General features: G+C 42.0%; 2 pseudogenes; both read right to left on the minus strand.

Annotated features, from left to right (window-relative positions):
- Positions 1-3,834: 3,834 nt before the first annotated feature.
- LOC102498744 (phosphatidylethanolamine-binding protein 1 pseudogene) lies at positions 3,835-4,621 on the minus strand (annotated as a pseudogene).
- A 16,199-nt stretch (positions 4,622-20,820) lies between these two features.
- Positions 20,821-21,484, minus strand: LOC102480689 (40S ribosomal protein S15a-like; annotated as a pseudogene).

Genomic DNA, 21,484 nt, shown 5'->3' on the forward strand with positions numbered 1-21,484 from the left:
AACTCAATGGAGTGGAGGTGCTTTTTCTTTCCCTTTCTCTCTGTCAAATGAACAAATTAAAAAAAAAATTAATCTGAGAAATCTAAAAAATGAAGAGAGAACAAGAATCAAACATATTTTATAATAACCCTATTTTCTGCTCCTGGCACTGATTTCAGGTATTCCGCCAGTATTCCTCATCACCAGCTGATCAGAGCAAAGTTATAAAAAATAACCTAACGACCAACATAAATATAGGCAGGTATATAAATAATATATCTAGATGTGCAGATATACTGACATTAGTGTAAGATACAGATTGAAACAAGTATGAGAAACTGAAGCAATGTTTATACTGTTGATTAAATGATTAAAAACAAAATACTAAAAAAACAAACAAACAAAAAAAAACCAGTAGGGGCCAGCAGGCAGCATGATAATTAAAGCACTCACCCAGATCTGGTGGCCTGAAAATCATGCAAGACATGTGTACATGCATGTCCAAAATCCCAGGAGGAGAATGGAAAAGGGACTGTGATGTGGCTGTCCTCATCGAGAGATTTCTCATTTTCTCTCTCTGTCTCTCCAGGGAGTGCATGTGCCCTACAGCAAAAACCTAAAAATAATAAAATGGCTAAAAGCTGAGAGGTCAGAGGGGGGAAATAGCTAAGACTAGGAGAGTTCAATCTCGATTACTGATATTTACTAGTAAATACCACAGGGAAGTTGCTTAATCATTTTAGGTGTGCTTCCTTGTAGGCAAAATGAAAACTCAGTAATAATAATGGCCGATCTATAGCTACTTTCACATGACTTTGTTCCTTAAAGTGTCAAATGTTTACACATCTGATCTTTTAACTTTATTTAAATCATTCACCTATTATCGGGTCGTCTGAAAAGTCATGATGCATTTTTGCATAGAAAAACATGTCATATTTCCAATGACCCAATATCACCCTGACTAGATGAAAAGGTCCTCAAAGTACTCGGAACACTTTAAAAACGTCCTATGATCGGTAAGTAATGTAATCAGCTTGAGGTAGGAGCCACTTTATTTTGATTTGTCCCTCATCACCTCTATACTCAATGTTGCAAGTCTTACTACTTTTCCCTTCACCATCTTTTGTATTAATTTCTTGTCCTAAGACATATTTTAGTCCAGAAGTCTAATACATCCATCAACTTCCAGTGACTACTCTTGCCATTTTCTGTCACAAAATACTAGCAAACAGAAAAAAAAATCCCATTTTCATCTCATCTAAAATCTTCAGTGATTTTCCAGCACTCTAGATCTAGGTTCTTAATCCTGACTATTCATCCAACACAACCATCTAAGCATCTTTAAATAAATAAGTAAAGCAAGCAAGCATGTAAGCAAGCAAACCTGGTTCTTACATAGACTCTATAATTAACTAGATTAGGTTAGATCCTAGGCATTGGCTTATTTTCTACACCCCTCCCCTTGGTTTCTGACTTTCAGCCAGGGATACAGACCACTATTCAAAGTACCTCTATTTACCCTTCAATCTTTACTTCCTTTTTCTTCTCTTTCTTTCTTTCTTTTTTTTTTTTTTTAAAAGTTTGTTTTTGCCATAGGACAAGAGCACTCAATGGAGAGACAGAAACAGACAGAAAGTAAGAAGGGGGGGGGTGTTTGGGAGGGCGATGGTAATGCTGCAATCCCTTCTCTTCCATTCCCTTCTTGAGATTTTGAGCAGGTAGGCACGTGCCCAGCGTGATTTTCAAGCTGCTAGGTCTGGGAATTGAACCGTGGTTGGCCATGTGGGAGTCCAGTACTTTAACCCCCACTCCACTTGTTTGGCCCCCATCTTTACTTTCTATTGCATGCACATGTGCTGTTGTGATTTTCAAGGTGCCAGGTCTGGCACCTGAACCATGGTTGGCCATGTACCAGTCTAGTACCTTAACCACCACTCCACTTGCTGGCCCCCCATCTTTACTTTCTATTGCTCTCCAGTTCTTTTTCAAGACAGGGACATTCCTTCTCCATAGCCTTATTACAACTTTCAGGAGTGTGTGAATTCTAGCTGCCTTCCCTCATGTGGGTCTTTCCACAAAAACATGATTGTTATCTTCAAGTTAACAAGCATTTCTTTCTTTTTAAAAGAATTTTGCCTTAGGGCACATGTACTCACTGGGGAGAAGAGAGAGACAAAGACGGAGGGAAAGTGAGAAATCATCCCCCAAGGGGGATGCTCATGCCATCTATAGTTAGTCTACATCTATACTCACTACCATTTTTTAAAATTATTTATTTTACTTTATTTATTCATTCATTTATTTTAATTTGACCAGACAGAGAGAGAGAGAAAGAGAAAGTGAGAAAGAAAGAAACCAAGTCACCAGGACCAAGACTCGAACGGTGGTCAGCCATGTGGGAGTATCCAGCGCCTTAACCACCATGCCACCTGCTGGTCCCTTTTTAATACCTCCTGGTTCTGAGGTTCTTTTTTTTTTGAGAGGTTTTTGCTACAGGGCGCGTGTGCTCACCAGAGAGACAGAAAGAAAGCGAGAAATCTCACCCCCCACTCCCCCACCCCCCGTGATGGCCACGCTGCAATCCCTTCTCCTCCATTCTCCTCTCAGGGTCTTGGGCACGCACGCACACGCGCTCGGCATGAGTTTAAGCCACCGGGTCCAAGACTCGAACTGCGGTTGACTATATGGGAGTCAACGACATAGCCATTACGCTAATTGCTGATCCCTGGAGGGTTTTGAGTCCTAGACTATGTGGGAGTCCAGTGATGTAACCATTATCTGCTGGTCCCTCAAGGTTTTTATTTTTATTTATTTATTAAAAATGTTTAACATAGGGGACATGTTTTCACCAGAGACAGAGAGAAGGAAAGTGAGAAATCACCCCAGGGGATGGTCATGCCACAATCATGCACACACGTGCCCAGTGTGATTTTCACCGCAGAGACAGCTATGTGGGATCCAGTGCCTTAACTACCCTGCCAGAAGCCTTCAAGTTTATTCTCTATCATAGCTTGCTTTAGCATCTAACCCAGTGCTGCTAAGCAACCACAGCAGATACACAATTAGTTGATCCGTAATAGGCAATGGACTTCACAACTCAAGTGTAGATAGTTCTACTTACTTCAACTGTATAAAGTCTTAATTTTCTGATTAACATACAAATAATACTTTTTTTTTTTACTTCAGTATTTTATTTTTATTCAACCATTAGCAAACAGCAGAATCAACACAACACTCAGCAACTCCAGATGGGCTTTTCCTACACTAATGAAGAGTGATCAGTGTGACAGGCACAGAGGTCAGAACCCCTGATTACTGTCACCTGGCACTGCTGCCTATGTAAATTGTCACCGTCACCCCCTCAAAGTTCCCTAATGGAGCCAGAGCGGCATTCTGACATCTATTCTAGCTGTTCAAGATGTACCGTGGTGGGTTTAGCCACGATGCCAGCCTCTGGCTGCCTGAGTGAGAGACAGCATCATGAGCACATGTCTCAGAAGATGCCAGAGATCACAAATGTACAGGGAACACATTTTAACTTCCCTTAAAAGATTCTTGTTTCTGTGGACCTGGTCCAGAATTAGGCCTGACAGGTTGCTAAGCAGGATTGGGCCTCCGCCCACATTTTTTGTTTTTGGTTTTAACTTGGATTTTTTTTTTTCTTTTTTTAAACTCTGGGTTACTATTCTTCTATTAACAGTTCATGACCCCATGAAAATATCAAAATAACCCTCAAATTTGATCTAAACATAAGCTGGGGTATGTGACTATGTAGAATTATAAAGGATAGACAGCAGGAAAAACCACTGTCTGACTGCTCAGGTTTCACCTGTGCACAGGGGGGGGAGGGGGGAAAGGGGGGGAGAGGGGCAGGAGAAATCTACATGCATCACTGAACTTGAGAACACGGCATGGGATGTCCGAAGGCTCCCGTCTCAAGCTTCCCCCTACTTCCCGGACAGCTGCTCGTACAATTTGGGCACATAGTCATCCCATTCAGCCTGGTAACATGTGCTAGCCACCAGGGGGCTGAGATCATATTTTTTGCAAAAGGATGCCACCTTGAACTTGCCACAGTGATCTCCAGATCAGTTTTCTGATGGGCTCATCACACTTTCAGCAGCCTGGCCTGCTCGTAAACCAGCCAGAAATAGTGGTAGAGGCCTGTGCCCCTGGGAGGCCCATAACACACATAGTTGGACAGCTCTGTGCCACTCCTGATGTCATTGCCCCTCACACTGAACAGAAAATGGTGCAATTCCCTGTATTTGGGATCCTTCCTGCTGGGAGCATCAGGGTCTATTAGGAACAGGGTGTAGAGTTTACCCAAATCAGGACCATTCTACGCAATACTGGTGGGTCTGTTCTTAACCTGGGTGGGTGTCAGCACTTTGCCCAGCTCGTCCACCTCTGCGCCAGCGTAAGTGACCTGTAGTGGGTGCTGCGGCCGCTCGTCCACTTCTGGCAGGCTCAGGGGCCCAAACCACTTGCTGAGATCCACTGGCATGTCGGGGTCAAGTGGGGTGCGAAGCTGTGAGCGTGGCGGGAAGTCAGGCGCAGGCCTACCACACCGTCTGGTAGGTGCCTGCGAACTAAAATACTTTCTTTTTTAAAAAAACATTTATTTATTTATTTATTTTAATTTGACCTAAGTGGGACAGAGTGAGATAGAAAGGGGGGGGGGGGGAGGGAGAAAGCAAGCCACCAGGTCCAAGAGTCGAATTACAGTAGGCCATGTGGGAGACCAGCACCCTTAACTACCATGCCACCTGCTGGCCCTAATAAGGTTTTCTTTTTTCTTTTTTTGAGAGGTTTTTGCCATAGGGCACATGCGCTCGCCAGACAGACAGAGACAGACAGACAGACAGAAAGCAAGAAATCACCCCCCAGGGGATTTCTCCCTTCTTCATTCTCCTCTCGGGATCTTGGGCACGCACGCACACGCAGCTGGCGTGAGTTTTAAGCCACCTAGTTCGGGATGTGAACCATGGTCAACTACATGGGAGTCCAGCAACATAGCCATTACACTAACTGCTGGTCCCTATAAGGATTTCTTTTAAAAACACAAACTTAGACACTGGTTTTACCTTTAACACACTGGGTCTAGTTATGGACTCAAATAACTCAAAGTTAAGGACAAGACTGTACATATTGTGTGGGGGAAAAACATGAAGAAAACAACTTATCTTAAAAAACTTGAAAAGAGTCAGGCGAGTGTGCATGCATGCCCAAGATCCCAAGAGGAGAATGAAGGAGAAGGGATTGTGGTGTGGCTATCCCCACTGGGGGGTGATTTCTCACTTTGTCTCTGTGTCTTTCTGGTGAGCGCATGCATCCTATAGCAAAAACCTCTCAAAACAAAACAAAAACTTGAGAAGCTAAGCTTGTCACTTAATAACATAAGAGACTTTCTAAAAATAATTTTTTAAAAGAATTATTTTATGGGGGCCTGTAGGTGACGTGGTAGTTAAGGGTGCTGGACTCCCACATGGTGACTGGTTCGTGTCTTGCACCTGGTGGGTTGCTTTCTCATGTTCTCTCTCGCTCTGTCCCTCTCTGGTCAAACTACAATAAATAAACAGTAATTCTTAAAAAATATATATTATTTTATTTAACTTTATTTTATTTATTTATTTATTTAAATTTGACTAGAGAGAGACAGTGTGTGTGTGAGAGAGAGAGGGAAAGCAAGCAAGCTGCAAGGTCTGGGACTCGAACCATAGTAGCCCATGTGGGAGTCCAATGCCTTTAACTACCACGCCACAGGCTGGCCCCATTAACATGAGAGACTTCTAAAATCCAGAGAATTGTGGTCTTGGGCACTAACGAGGCCTACTAGTCTATTGAAGTTCAAACAAACCTAGCAACAATCATGAATAATTCAAAGTGGCTGAATCAATATCTTCACAGATATGATAATTAAATATTTTTAAATTAATACTTACTGAAGGACTTCAGAGGTACTAGTTAGGCATTTTAATTAAAATAGTTATCCACTCGAGGCTCAATTATTAACATTTACCAGTGATACTGACAACTTATTTTGTCCCCTTATCCTCCCAAAGATGGATGGACACTTAAGTCACATGAAACACAGAATACCAATGAAAAAAACTAGGGAACAATTTAATTTAGATCTGAGAGTCTCCCTGATTGCTAAGTAATAAATGCGCTTTCCCTTTGCTCAGTATGGAAAGTGTTAATTATCAACTATTATATCATGCTGTTTCAAGAGTTAATTTACTTGAACTAAATCCAAACGGTCATTCTCTATCTCATCTGTGTTAAAATTATCACCACTTGTTGCATTTACTGTCTCCTTCAGTTGGCTGGTTGATCTTAAAAGCCTAGCATCGCAATTGATACATACTGAACTAATTACATTTATATGGTAACTCTTCTATAATGTGTCACACTACCTAGTTTATAATTTTGACAATTATTCCGAAAATATGTATAATACTCCTTTGGGGAGAATGTTAATGAAAAGCCAAACCATTCTCCAAAGTCTTCGCTAGCCACTTCTTTCAGGAATTAATGTTCTTTCTTTCAAAGGAAAGGCAAAGACCCAAGTATGTAACATGGACTTGAAAAGGTTCCTTGTTGTCTAATATTTCATTGAGTACCATTTCAATAATTTTTTAATGGGGTTTGGAAAAGCTGATTATGCGTAACATTCTTGCCATAACTTCACAGTTCATACTTCTTCACCTATTAACATGTCTTAAGTTCAAGTATGTCACATTTTTTTCTTTTTCTTTTTTTTTTGGAGAGGTTTTCGCTACAGGACGCATGCGCTCGCCAGACAGACAGGGAGAGACATAGAGACAGAAAGTGAGAAATCACTCCCCAGGGGGGATGGTCACGCCGCAATCCCTTCTCCTCCATTCTTCTCTTGGAATCTTGGGCACGCACGTACGCATGCACACGCGCCCAGCGTGAGTTTTAAACCACCGGGTGTGGGATGTGAACTGAGTTTGACTACATGGGAGTCCAGTGACATAGCCATTACGCTAACTGATGGTTCCCACGTATGTCACATTTTTCCATAAACTGTGTAAGTCTTAACAGATTTTAATTCACTCTTATTTAGGATCTAAGGTAGACAACAAAGTTTAGTCGTCGTAAAACAATCTAAGTCAGGGGCCAGCAAGTGCTGGACTCCCACACAGCCAACCGTGGTTTGAGTACCACACCTGGCAGCTGACATGCTTTTTCTCTCTCTCATTCCTGCACACATATCCTATAGTAAAATTAGGTAAATAATAAAATTAAATAAATATTTAAAAAAACTAAGTCAGCACCTACTGAGCAGAAATAAAATACAAATTGATGTACCTATCTTTTTGATGCATTTAGTAGAAACAATTTTGCAAGGCTGTTAATTTCCTCAACAGCTAGTAACGCTTAAAATTATATATCCACACTTATCTTTTCATTTTTAGTATACATTAGTACTATGAAGACAAATGCCAATGTGGGAAGGTGCAGAAGAAACATAGAACGCAGATCAGCATTGTACAAGAGAATATAATGCAAGCCACATATATAATTTTAAAAACTACAGTAACCATACTGCAACCAGAAAAAAGGACCATTTTAATAAAACGTCTTATTTAACCAATTATATCCAGAAAGTTATTACCGGCCACATGTAATCTAAAAAAACGAGATTTTACATTCCTTGAAATGTGATGTTATTTTACAATTAAAGCATCTCTCTCTATATATATATAGGGCGAAAGTACTTTCTGAAAAGACACGGAAAAGAGAGACAGGGAGAGGCAAGGAAAGCAAGAAAGCAGCCCCCCATCCCCTCCCCCGCAGGGATGGTCAAGCCACAATCCATTCTCCATTTTTTTGTGGACACATGCACACACACTTAGCCTGTTTCTTGGGCTGCCGGGTCTGAGACTCTAATTGCATAGCCAGCCATGTGGGAGCTAGCTGCCTCAACCACCATGCCACCAGGTGGTCCAGTTATAGCACATTTAATTTCCAATTAGTCATTTTATGTATACAATTGCCACTTGTGGCTAGTGGCTGCCACATTCAACAGACCAGGTGCAAACTTGGGGAAAAGCACTGGCATTCCTAATAAAGCAAAAATAAATGTAAGGTTCTTGAGCAAAGATTTTCACTAATAAAAGTAGGCAGTATCTAGCACGGCTTTGACCACAGAAGCTTGTAGTTATTAAAGAAGTAAAAGTGTGAATTACTAACTAGTTATGTATTGGCTATTGCTTCAAACCAATGGAGAGTCTACATGTGCAATGTAGGAAAAATGCTGATCATTTTTAAGCATATACGGTTTTACTTCAACATAAAAGGGCATATTAAATATAAAAATGTTTGTAATTGTTTTTAACCAAATACTAGGACATGCAAGTGGAAAACACTGTAATATTAAGAGCAAAGAATTTTCAAAACTCTGGGCAGAAACAATTTACCAGCAAGAAAGGAAGGGATGCAAGCAATCAAGTCACTTCCACCACAGCACTTTCACATTCTAGCTATTAAATCTTACAAAACACAATTAAAAATTTTCTTGCTATAATTCTCTATTATAGAAAATCATAAAAGCCTTAAGAGTTCTTAGTAATATAATTCGGATAAAGGATTTCAAGTGGCTGCCCATTTTTTAAAACAGAGCTAAGCAAGCATCAATTTTCGTGTTCCTTTAACAAGATTTTTATGTGATTTTACAATATGGTCAATATAATTCAATTCCTCAAAAGGAATTTCCACGTTTCAATTGCCTGATCAAAAGATATGTCCCTCACAACAATGTGAAAGTCCTAATGCCACTGAACTATACACTTTTTTTATGAGAGGTGTTTTTTTTGGGGGGTGGTGGGGGTGGTGGTGGCGGATATAGGGTTGAGTGCACTCACCAGAGAGACCCAGAGAAAGAGAAAGTGAGAAATCACTCCCCAGGGAGGATGGCCATGCCACAATTGCTTTTCCTCCATTTTCCTCTAAAGATCTTGGGCACGCCCACACATGAGTTTTAAGCCACCAGTCCAGGACTCAAACCCTGGTCAATTTCGTGGGAGGTCCTATGACGTACCCATTATACCACCTGCTGGTCCCCACTTTTTTTTAGAACCTTTTTTTGCTATAGGGTGCGTACACTTGCCAGAGACAGACAGAGACAAAAAATGAAAAATCATCCCCCAGGGAGAATAACCACGTTTCAATTCCTTCTCTTCCATTCTCCTCTCAGGATTTTGGGCACGCCTGGCCTGAGGTTTTTTTTAGCTGCTGGTGGGTCAAACTGAGGTGGAATACATGGGAGTCCAGCGATGTAACCATTACACCATCTACTGGCCCCTAAACTATACACTTATAAAAGGTTGAAATAGTACATTTTACATTATATGTATTTTACCACAATGTAAACAAAAAAGGATGGCCTTGTATAGGGTGAGAATTGTTAAGTGCAAGTGGGGAGTTAAGATAAGGGAGGATTACAGAAGGATTTGACTGCATGTCAGCTTTCACACTCTCAACTTTGATTTGCTAGGAATTTACCTGAATTTTCTACCACTCTCTTTAAAGGTCACCCTTGTTAAGCCTGACTTACAAAAAAAGAAAACCTATCTTCTGTGCCTCAAATGCTTTACTTTTCAACTCAGCTGCTATAAATACTCATCTTGATGGTAAACATCCAGAGCAGCTGCAAAACCACTGAAACTACTACCATCTTTTATTTCAGTCCCAGGACTAAAAAGAAACACAAGCGCACACATACGCAAACCAGATTGAATACTTATCTAGGTTTTATGACTCAGGTATATGCCTATTCAAGTGTATAAATTCCCTTCAAACTCACACCAAGGATACCTGTTACTGGCTAGTACCAAAAACATACCAACGTTTATAACTGCCCCTCAATGTATTATCAAGAATGGTCATCTTCTAGTACCTTAAAATGAAAATTACTCAGCATTTTGGAATAGAGCAGCTTATTATTTAGTGGGCAATAATTTGGAACCTGTATTTTTTAAAAAAAGGTTAGCAGCTTTGGCTGAGAACTGCTGTTTTATACCAGTCTAAAAAGTCTCTCAAGAGAAGTTTAATTACCACAGGACCGTTGAGCATCCTCTCTCCTTGTCGCCTGTGCATAAGAGTACCACAGTATTTCACTTATTTCAGATGCAAAACCAAAACCTAAATCGCCCAACGACGCTCAAATTAGTTTTGTTTTAGGAGATTGAAGCCTGTCTTAGAAAGCATTGCTTACTTCCCCTGTGAATCAAGCAAGAGAGCAGCTACCTGGGTGTTTCTAAGGGAAAACCTTAAAGCCAAAGAATTATGGCACTAAAATTTTGTACTGATGAAACATCGAATGAAAAAGACCTCGGACTTGTCTGTAGGCTCTGAAAAACTACACAGAACGACGAAGCCAAGGCGTTCATTGCACAATGTGGGCCAGGCACTTGCACCATAAAAGCCAGACGAGGAGTTAGGGAGGACACCACTGAGTTCTCCAGAGTGCACGCCCTTTCTCCAAGATAGAGGGGTGGAAGTCACAAGCCTAGGTTAGGGTCTCGTTCCCTTTCTCAAAAAGTCAAAGGGGAGACAAAAAAGGAAGGGTTGAGTGTTGAGAACCAGTTATAGGTGACTGCAAGTAAAGATGCCAATTCTGCCACGCTCCTGTGTCAGTTGTGGCTAGGGGAAAAGAAGCGTCTCTAAGCACTTCCCCTAGGCGGAGCGGGGTCTCAGCCCATACACAAAGAAGGCGCCACTGCCGCACTGCGCTCTGGTACTCGTAGTCGTATCTCCAAGCCGGGGACGGCCAAGAAATCAGAGGGTCCAGAGGCAGGGTAGGCCCCTCTCCTCTGCCTCCGGCTCTTCCAGCCTCACACAAAGGACCGCGCCACCACCCCCTCGCCCCGCCCGCCGGGACTTGTAGTTCCCGTTTCCCCCGCCAAGCCGCAGAGGGGGAAGCGGCCAGACTACAGCTCCCAGCAGCCTCCGCGCCGGAGCCCCGCACCCTCTGCCTCCATCTTGGCTGCGGTCGGAGACTCCATTTTCGCTCCCTCCCCCCACTTTAGTCACCACTACCACCACCACGCACGGCCCCCTGGCCTCAACTCCTGTTTCAGATCTGCGACCTGACGTGAGACTCAGATACTTAAACGGGGAACGGATGGGAAAGCTTGGGGTAGGGACTCAGGCTAAGATCTTTCCTTTTCGGAGCTCGAGGAGTGCCCACCGTGACTCAGAAGTCTCTCCCGTTAGCCCTGAGCTTCTCACCGGCCCTTAGCCTGGCTTCTTGCGACCCCGAACTGGACCCCGAGGTCGTACTCACCCCCCCAGCTCAGCGCCCCCTCTCCAGCGCCGCCATAAGCAGCACGGCCCGGTACGTAGGAATAAATCTCGCTTCTCTCGCGAGAGTTGCGGGTTCCGAGCGCGTGCACGGGCGGGGGGGCGCGTACTCCTAATCCGCTTGCGCACAAGGGCTGAGTGACGCCAACCAAGGCGCTGCCCTGTACCACAACCAAGATGGTGGATTAGTTCCCATACATTCCTTCCCCCAGTGTGCTGCGGGAAGCAATCTCGGTGTTTACTGACTCCGCTGGGACGCTAGGGGCGGGGTGGCGGGGTCGCTTTAGGCGTCTCTAGTCTTTGCGAGCCCGAATAAGCTTTAGGCAGCGAGACTAGGGTAAACCGGAACAATTCTGAGAGCATATTCAGGAATGTCATGAGAAGGATTTTCCCCCCAGCGATAAACTACAAAATTTCAAACCCAGTTTCTGCTCACAGTGCTCTCACATTCTTTCTCTTGTTTATTACTGTAGACTGGAATTTCATTGGTATAAAGTCAGGTTTACCGCAAGGTAATTTGGAAGTCTAAGTGAGAGCTTTGTCTTCTAGAAACTGTGTATTGCTTCCAGCAGATGGACGAGCATTAGCAAGGCTGCTTAATCACCAAACAAAAATCCGAATCACTTCAACTGATCTTTCTAGTTGCAAGAAGGTATTTGTAGTGTATCAAGTAATCAAATGGGCTAAATCAGTAGTTAAAAGGTTGAAATCAAGGCAAAGGGATGATTTCGTCTAATGGAGAAAGAAGGGAGGTAGTTAATTCTAACCACTTAAAAGTTCAATGTATTCTATCCCTGTCACTTAATAGGGCCCCTCCTCTGGTGAGAGGAATGCTTTTCACAAATTCAGCACCTCTTATTTGACAGTATTAGATAAACAGTGATTGTCACTTTCCTGTGAATGCTCCCACCCACTTTTTACTTTCAACACATGTAAGGGGCATCGCCTATGTGTAATCACTGGTAAGTATACAGTAGTAAAGAAAAACGAACATGATCAGATGCACAAAGAAATCTTCACGTAGCATTATTAAATTAACAAAAACAAATCTAAACATACACGTTGGAATAAGTGTGATGAAGGGAAAAAAGCATAGTATAAACAGTATATAACTTCAAATTCTGACCAAATCACTTGGAATTCTAAGAGGAGACAGCTTTCTATCTGTTCAAAATTTCCTCTCCACCACTGTTGCCATTGGTACTGTCTCATGCATACCACTTTAGAACTGCTGCTTTGCTGTCTTTAATGCCTCCCATGCTTTCTTAAACACAGGCATTTGCTTTACTTTCAGTGTTTTAAAAGTTCACTCTATGTAATTATTAGTTTTATTAGCTAATGATCTTTGAGGACAGGGTTTATGACATTCATCTGTGTATCTTGCATTCCTGACCATGTCTGATCTAAACAACTCACAAAAGCTTGGGGGAAAGGCTGGTGAAGAAGCAGCAGATGGCATAGGGGACCTGTGGCTGGACTCCCACAGGAATGACTGTGCTTTGAGGCCGGACTTGATGGCTTGAAAATCATGCTGGGCGCATGTTGTGCATTCCCAAAATTCCAGGAGGAGAACAGAGGAGAAGGGATATGGCTGTCATGGCCATCCCCTCTGGAGAGTGATTTCTCGCTTTCCCTCTCACTGTCTTTCTCTGGTAAGTGCACATGCCCTATGGCAAAAGTCTTGGGGAAAAATAAAGCTTATCGAATGAGTAGCACTGGACAACAGTATGAGCAGTTGTTAGAAGTTGCAATGTTCTGCTAGGGAAGTATAGATCAAACTAGCTGTTTCGTTTTCTTTGTCCAGTTCTTAAATTGAGACCTCCCCTTCTAATAATAGAAATAGCCTAGATGATCTAATGTTAGAGAAATGGTCCTGGGCTCTTGGACTACACAAGGTCATGTGAAGCAGGCCTAAAAGTAGAATTAGGTCTCAGAACACACTTTCTCAAAAATCACAGCAATGAGAAATGCAAAAAAAAAATAGTGTCATAAAATTTTATTTATTTATTTATTTATTTGGAGAGGTTTTTGCTACAGTGCATGTACGCTGGCCAGAAAGAGACAGAGAGAAAGTGAGAAATCACCCCCAAGGGGGGATGGCCATGCCGTAATCCCTTCTCCTCCATTCTCTTCTTGGGATCTTAGGCACACGCCTGGTGTGAGTTTAAGCCACTGGGTCTGGGACTTGTACCGTGGTCGACTACATGGAGTCCAGCAACGTATCCACTATGTCATCTGCTGGTTCCAGTGTCATTAAATTTTAATAGTATAATTCCTATTAATAAAAAGTCTTGATTTCTACCATTACTATAGCTTCTAAAGGATTTCTTAAATCATCTGACCTTTTTATCATCCTGTCCTAGCTGTTCTTAACTTCCTCCTTCATCCAAAATTAGCATCAATTTACATTTAACACAAAATGTAAATATGTGTAAACTCAGAAGTATACCTTCTAGTTTAGAAAGCATTAAAAAAAGAAAAGTAATAGATAAAGTAATTTGATTTAGCTGCAAGTACTGCCCATACAAAGAGTAGGTTTGGGAGCCTGCATGGTGGTATGGTGGTTAAGGTGCTGGATTCCTACATGGTTTATCATGGTTCAAGTCTCAGACCTGGGAGCTTGCATTCTCACTTTCCCTGTCTGTCTCTGGTCAAATGAAAATATAATAATAAATAATTCTTTAAAAAAAGAGGTAGGTTTAATTTTCAAAGATCACATTTTAGTACAGCGGGTTTTTTAAATTGTTTTTTTGTTTTCTGATCAATTTTTTCTTTTTAGAGGTTTTTGCTATAGGGCGCGTGTGCTCGTCAGAAAGACAGAGAGAGACAGAGAGACAGAAAGCGAGAAATCACCCCCCGGGGAGATGGCCATGCCACCATCCCTTCTCCTCCTTTCTCCTCATTTGATCTTGGGCATGCACGCACATGCACCCGGTGTGAGTTTTAAGCTACCCGGTCCGAGATGCGAACTGCGGTCGACTATGTGGGAGTCCAGCGACATAGACATAGCCATTACGCTAATTGCTGGTCCCTCTGATAAATTTTGAGGTCAAATAAAAAACTGAAAAAGGAGGGGGGCAGCAGATAGTGTGGTAACCACTGGACTCCCACATGGCTGACCATGGTTCAAGTCTCAAACATGGCAACTTGCTTTCTCACTTTCCCTCTTTATTGCTGTCTCTGTCTCTCTCTGATCAAAAAAAGAAAATATTACTTATTTAATTTATTTGTCATTATTATTATTGCTATTATTTTTGGAGAGGTTTTTGCTATAGGGCGTGTGTGCTCGCCAGACAGACAGAGAGAGACAGAGAGACAGAAAGTGAAAAATCACCCCCCAGGGGGATGGCCATGCTGCAGTCCCTTCTCCTCCTTTCTCCTCTCGGGATCTTGGGCACGCACGTACACGGGCCCGGCATGAGTTTTAAGCCACCGGGTCGGGGATGCAAACCACGGTCGACTACATGGGAGTCCAGTGACATAGCCATTATGCTAACTGCTGGTCCCTCATTATTATTATTTTTGTAATGTGATGAGAGAGACAGAGAAAGGGAAAGTGAGAAAGGAAGTTCCCAGGTACAGGCTCTGAATGTGGACCATGTGAGAGTCCAACACCTTAACCATCACGCCACCTGCTGGCCCCAAATAAAATAATTCTTAAAAAAAAACAACCTGGAAAAAATGTAGTCTTCTTTATATGTTGTTGTTTTTTCTCAAACCAAAGTTAATTAAAACAAACTTTTGAAATCACTTGGAAACCCAGCTACCATTCACAACAGGGTAGCAGATTTTGAGAAGATAGATAGTCTGTTACGGAACAACCATCAAGCAAAAAATTGCATAAGTTATTTTTGATGATTCATCATACTTATTTTTTTACTTTGAGATTTAAATAGGCAAAACTAAAAAAATAAAATTCATCAAGAGGCAACATAATAAAAACCTCAAAAAAACCCAAAAGATTAGGAAGAATATGTATTTGTAGCATATAAAATACTGTATTGGTATCAGAAATATATAATAAATTAATTCATATGTCAAAAAGTGGGGGAAGATTTAAATGTGTATATTTTATTTTTTAATTTTATTTATTATTAATATTTTTAAATTTGCAATAACATATGTGTGCTCACCAGAGGGAGACACAGAGAGAGAGAAGAAGGAGGGAGGGAAAATGAGAAAGCAAACTGCCAGGTCCTGAACTCAAACCACAGTTGGCCATGTGGGAGTCCAGCATCTTAAACCACCATGCCACCTGCTGGTCCTGAATGTCTATATTTTTAAAAAATCTTGTACAAGCTAATAAATACTTGAAATTATTCTGTTCATTCATCAAAAATCAAGGGAATGCATATTTGTTTTAAGATCATTTTAGACTTATGGAAGAGTTAGAAAAATAATTTTCCCATAAGCCAACTTACCCTATGTTACCTAATATAGAATAATTTCCCCTTATTTTTTTTTTTTTTTAGATTTTTGCCATTCAGCATGTATGCTCACCAGAGAGAGACAGTAAGACAGGGAAAGTGAGAAATCACCCCTGGGGGGATGGCCACACCACAGTCCCTTCTCCTCCATTCTCCTTTTGAGATTTTGGGCACATATACACACATGCCTGTTGTGGTTTTCAAGCTCCCTGGGTCTGGGACTTCAACAGTGTTTGGCCATGTGGGCTCCAGGGCCTTAACCACCATGCTACCTGCCGGCCTTTTTTATTTTATTTTATTTTTTTTTAAGTTTTGCTATAGAGCACTTGCCCTTGCCAGAGACAGACAGTGAGAGAGAGCGAGAGAGAGAGAACCCCTAGTGGGGATGGCCGCACCTCAATTCTCCTTCATTTTCCTTTCAGAATTTTGGGCATGGACTCATACATACCCAGCACGTTTCTCAACTCACTGAGTTGAGGATTCAAGATACACAGTTGGCCATGTGGGGCCATGTTAACGAGGTTGCCACCAGCTGGCTGTCATAGTACAATTTTCAAAGTATAAAATTAACCTTGAGGGGACAGCAGGTGGTGTGGTGAAGGGCACTGGACGCCCACATGGTTGACCATGGTTCAAGTCCTGGACCTGGTGGCTTGCTTTCTCACTTTCCCTTTCTCTCATTCTGTCCCTCTCTGGTCAAATTAAAATGGATAAATAAAGTAAAATAAAATAATTCTTTAAAAAATATTACCTTGACACAATAATATTAAACTACAAAATTAATTTGGGTTTCATCAGCTTCTCTTCCACTGTCCATTTTTTTCCCCTAGAATTGAAACTAGCATCCCACACTGTGTATAGTTATGTCTTGTTAGTTTCCTTTTATAGCAGTTCCTCAGTCTTTCCTTGCCTTTCATGACTTTAATACTTTCGAATGGTATCAGTTATTTTGCGTACACCTGTCAATTTGGTTCTGTGTCATGTTTTCTCTTGATTATACTGAGATTATGCTTTACTTGGAAGGGAACTACAGAGTATTGCAGAGGACACTGATGTACCCTTGTCACTGCATCATATCAGGAGGTGTATGATGTTGAAATGTATGATTTTTTAAGTTATTTTTTTATTTTTATTTATTCGTTCTTTTTTTTGTTTTTTAATTTGACCAGAGAGAGACAGAGGTTGAGAGTGAGAGAGAGGAAGTGAGAAAGCAAGCCACCAGATTCAGGACTTGAACCCTGGTTGGCCATGTGGGAGTGTCCAGCGCCTCAATCACCACGCCACCTGCTGGTCCCTGAAATGTATGATTAATGTTTACTTTTATCAGTCTATCTAGTATTTATTTATTTATTTAGCCAAAGGACACATATCCTCACTGAAAAGAGAGAGAAAAAAGGAAAGTAAGAAGGCACCCCCCCATGGAGAATGGTCATGTTGCAATCGCTTCTCCATTTCTCCCTCCTTTTGATATTTTGGGTATGCACACTAGTGTGCCTGGCCTGTTTTTAAGCTGACAGTCAGGGACTTAACTGTACAATTGGCCATGTGGGATCTATTAATAGCTTTTCTAACTACCATACTGTGGGTTGGCCCTAACCAGTGTCTTAAGTTGGTGTTAGCTAGGATTTTTTTTTTTTTAAAGAAGAAGAAATATTTTCTGTATTGTTATTATTTTATTATTTTATTAATTTATTTTTTTTTTTGAAATTGACCAGGGAAAGACAGAGATAGAGAAGAAAAGTGAGAAAGCAAGCTGCCAGGTCCAGGACTCAAACCGCAGTCAGCCATGTGGGAGTCCAGCTGTCTTAACTACCACGCCACCTGTTGGCCCCTCAGCTAGGATTTTTCATTATAGAATTACTGTTTTTTTCCTTTGTAATTACTAGATATTTGAGGGAAAGATACTTTGGAACTGTACTGGTTTGAATAGTGAATTCCCTAAATTTTGTCCACCTAGAACCTTGGGATATGATCTTGGAATTGATACATGTGGAAGTGAAGGAATGCTGAGATGCCAGCAACCCCAAGAAGCGAGGAGAGGAGCATGAAACGCATCTTGCCCTAGAACCTCCAGAAGGAAACAACACCTTGGTTTCAGACTTCTAGCCTCTAGGACCATGGGAGGGAAAAAAAAAAGTGTTATTTTTCTTTTTTATTCATGATAGAGTGTGTGTAGATGCATGTAAGAGCGAGCAAGCAAGAGAGAGAGAAAGAAGCATCTTTCTCAGGGTCTGGTTATGCCACCATCCCTTTTCTCCAGTCCTCCAGCCTACTGGAACCTGGGTACTCAGTGTGTTTCAGGTTGACTAGGCCAAGGATTTGAACTTGAGTTGCTACATAGGAGCCAGCTTTTCTTGAGCAGCACATTACCACTGTACCATGGAGTGCTTCCCTTTTTAAAGTTTACTTTTTTTCTTCCATGAGATAGAGTGAGAGATAAGAGCCCCCACAGAGTCTTCATACTGTAATCCTCTTCCCCCACCTCAGCCTCAGCCAGCCTGGATCGCAAGCATGTGTGCACACAGGCAACATGTCCAAGGAGGTCCCAGAACACAAACTGGTGACCTTCCCAAGGAGGTTCAGCTGTGCTTCCATGGTATCACCATCTGGGCCAAATTTCTCGGTTTTTTTTTTTTTTTTTTTTTAATTTAGGTTTTTGCAATAGGGCATAGGAGCTTGCTAGAGATAGACACAGGGAGACACAGAAAGGGAAAGCAAGAATCAACCCCCTCTACCCCGGGAGGATGGCCATGTCACAATCACTTCTCTTCCATTCTGCCCTCAGGATTTGGAGCGTGCTTGCACACATGCCTAATGTGATTTCAAGCCACTGGGTCCAGGACTCAAATTGAACAGTAGGCCATCCATGCAGGAATCCAGCACCCAACCACCATGCCACTTGCTAATGTATTTCCTATGTATGTATTTCTTGACAATATGCTGTACCAGCCACAGTTCAAGTACCAGACCTGGTGACTTAAGACTGACACTGGGGGGGGCCAGCAGGAGGTGTAGTGGTTAAAGCTCTAGACACTTCCACATGGACCACAGTTCGAGCTCCAGACCTGGTGGTTTCCCTCTCACTGTGTGTCTCTCTCTGGTAAAATTTAAAAAATAAACGAATGAATAAATAAAATTAAAATAATTCTTTAACAACAAATACACTGGGCACGTGTGTGTGCCTCAAATCCTGAGGGAATGGAGGAGAAAGGATTGCAGTGTGGCTACCCTCTCTGGGAGTGATGGCTCATTTTCTGTTTCTCTGTCTCTCTAGTGAGTAGACACATCCTATAGCAAAAATAAATAAAATACACATGCACACACACAAAATCAGTATATTGTATAACTGCACAATGAAATATACATAAGTGAAAATGAATGAAACCTATATACAACAAAAAGTATGAATCTTACAAATGTGTTGAATGAAAAAAATACTTTTTTTTAAGAGAAATTTTTGCTATAGGGCTTATGAGCTCACCAAAGAGATAAGAGACAGAGCCAGAAAGTGAGAAATCACCCCCCTGTGAGGATGGCTACACCTCAGTCCCTTCTCCATTCTCCCCTCAGGGTTTTGGTCACATAAGCATGCACTCCTGGTGTATTTCAAGCCACCAGGTCTGGGGCTCAAACTTTGGACAAATACATGGAAGTCCAGCATCTTAACCACTATGCCACTGGCTGGCTCCCATCCCATTTTTTAAAAGTTCATGAAGGGGGCTAGCTGGTGGTTCTGGTGACTGGATCCCACATGGCTGCACAATTTGATTCTTGGACCTGGTGGCTTGAGAAACATGCCTGCTCATGTGCATGCATGCCCAAAATCCTAAGAAGAGAGTGAAGAAGGGACTATGATGTGGCTATCCCCTAGGAGGTACTATCTCATATTCTAAGTGCACACACCCTAGAACAGATTAAAGAGTTTCAAAAGGAACAAAGCTAAAAACAGAGTCACTTTAGAGATATATTCATATTAGGTCTTTCTACATGTGATAAAACTACTAAAAAGGGAGCAGTGGGATGGGAAAAAATGAGAGAGGACTTCACATAGACAAATGCAAAGCACTAGTAATAATCTTTCTTTTTAGAGGTTTTTGCCTTAGGGTGTGTGTGCTCACAAAAGAGAAACAGAGACAGTTAGAGGGAAAAGGAGAAATCAGCACCCAGCGGGGATGGCCACACCACAATTCATTCTCCTTCATTCTGCTCCTGGGATCTTGGGCACACGTGCGCACGCACATGCACGGTCATGTGCGCGCGCGCGTACACACACACACACACACACCATGAATTTCAAGCCACTGGGTCCAGGGCTCAAACCATGTCGAAGTCAGCCATGTGGAAGTTCAACAACGTAACCACTATGCCATTTGCTGGTCCAGCACTGGTAATATTCTAATTCTTAAGCTAGGTGATGAGTTACTTTGCTGATCATTTATTTGCACATCACATTTAGCTTTTTATGTGTCAAATACTACATTAAACATTGTGGCGAGCACTGCATATGGGAGCCATCTCGAGCTATCCACCATCTTGGAAACCATTAGGCTTCACTTCCTCACTGAGCAAATCGTTTCTCAGAAATCATGTGACCAACCGTTCTCCCCGGAAGTGATTGGGTTTCTAGGCAACGGGAGAGATCCACCCACATCAATGATTGGTGTGGATGCTGTTCTATCTCATTTGCATTTTGGGCAACCAATTGGTTCCCACCAGCTGTATATAACTCGCCATTTTTCCTGAATAAACGGAAGTAGATGGAAGACGACGACTTGACCAGCACCTCGTAGTGTGTGTGCGTGTTTTTGTCCCATCTCTCACTCCCTCCCCCAAGGAACCTGTTCCACGGTCCCGCAGGCCGGGACAAAACATAATCACAAAACTAGGTATAAAATATTGACAAAATGTAAATGTGCATGGTTATATTTAAAACTATGCTCATTTTATCAGGGTTCGTAGATATAGGCAATTTGGGTTAATTTTAACAAAAAAAAATTATTTTAAAATTTTCATTATCATTATTTTTTTGGAAGTATCAGAGTCCAATGTGGCATTTTATTTGTCTATGTGTATTACATCCCTAGAAAGAGAATCCCAGGATTTTCCCACCTGTGTGTTTCCATCTTGCTTCTTCATGGTCCATGATGCCAGCTGAGGTTGTCAGTATAAGGAAAACAAACTGACGCAATGGGAGTAGATTATTCAGCCATTTCTCTAGATCTTTGAGTTGCACATCAAATCCGGGGCTGATCACGCCACACTTGTTTAACCTGCCAGTGAGGTTCACAACAATTTTTCCAGCTCTGTGGTCATTAATGATTTCAAATTTGCCGATGTAACCATGCTTCATCATCACAGTTAGAAACTGGATGGGGGGGACCAGCAGTTAGCGTAATGGCTATGTCACTGGACTCCCATGTAGTCGACCGGGGTTCGCGTCCTGGACCCGGTGGCTTAAAACTCATGCCGGGTTTGTGTGTGTGCGTGCCCAAGATCCCAAGAGGAGTACGGAGGAGAAGGGATTGCGGTGTGGCCATCCCCCCTGGGGGGTGATTTCTTGCTTTCTGTCTCTCTGTCTCTTGTCTTTCTGGTGAGCACACATGCCCTATAACAAAAACCTCTCCAAAAAAAAAAGAAACCTGACAATGACTTTGGAGCACGGCCTAATAAGAACCTGGCATTTGCCTCTTTTCAGCTTTGTTGATGCTCTTGAGGACATCAGCCAGGACATTCATGCACCCCAT

The sequence above is a fragment of the Tupaia chinensis genome, unplaced genomic scaffold, assembly GCF_000334495.1.
Source record: "Tupaia chinensis unplaced genomic scaffold, TupChi_1.0 Scaffold000270_2, whole genome shotgun sequence".
NCBI lineage: Eukaryota > Metazoa > Chordata > Mammalia > Scandentia > Tupaiidae > Tupaia > Tupaia belangeri.